General features: G+C 33.2%; 1 protein-coding gene across 1 annotated transcript in view; it reads left to right on the forward strand.

The window, feature by feature from the left end:
• Positions 1–311: 311 nt before the first annotated feature.
• LOC101341675 (placenta-specific gene 8 protein-like) overlaps positions 312–811 on the forward strand; it is a 25,605-nt gene continuing 25,105 nt past the window's right edge. The window contains exon 1 of the mRNA XM_004383087.2: positions 312–448. The gene's annotated coding sequence lies outside the window, so the exon portion shown is untranslated. The remainder of the gene's footprint in view (positions 449–811) is intronic.

Consider the following 811-nt stretch of genomic DNA (forward strand, 5'->3'; position numbering starts at 1 on the left):
TATGGAATTTCAGATACCCTGCTCTCTCCCACAAACCATCTACAAGCTCCCGCAATAAAAAGATGGCAATAAGCATATACCAAAGAATATTTATTTATTATATTAAAGCAGGAAAGTAAATTTAAAAATGGTAAGCTCTGCCAGGCATATGAAACCAATCAAACCACATAACGAATGAAATATTTTCCCCCTAAAAATATATATGGGTGTGTCTAACACGTTGACGAAAACAGAACCCACCTTGTTGGCAGGAAATCCTTTCTTTTGAAAAATAACAGAAACACAACTTAAAAACAACTTCTTCCTGGATTGCATTAGCCAATAAGAATGCCTAAAATATTCTTTGTACTACACATTGCAATAGAAACACTTGTGGTTCTCACATTTCACGTGGCTTTCTCTTCTGGTGAGATTCTGTCCCAGGCCAGGAGACATTTCCTGCAAAGCTGTAAGTATTTTAAATTAAGTACTTTTTTAAAAGCTTACCTTAGCACAGAAAAAGTTTTTCTTTAAAAATATATGATTAATTTTCTTGTATTTTTCTAACATGTCATATTTTAAAATTCAAAATATGAAAGACCAATACTGTCCTGTCTAATTGGTTTTAAAGGAAATTTGGTAAATTTAGTCAAATCCAATAATCATTATGTGCCGACTATGTGCTAGATGCTAAGACAGCCAGATGCCATGCTTTTCAAAGCATGTGTGATCTCAGCCTTGAATCCTGATCAAATAGTGTTTTCAGTGGGAAACACATCTTACATATTGTGGCTACTAACTTGATAATTAATTTCACTCTTTATTTCAATTC

The sequence above is a fragment of the Trichechus manatus genome, unplaced genomic scaffold (assembly GCF_000243295.1).
Source record: "Trichechus manatus latirostris isolate Lorelei unplaced genomic scaffold, TriManLat1.0 scaffold00105, whole genome shotgun sequence".
Taxonomy (NCBI): domain Eukaryota; kingdom Metazoa; phylum Chordata; class Mammalia; order Sirenia; family Trichechidae; genus Trichechus; species Trichechus manatus.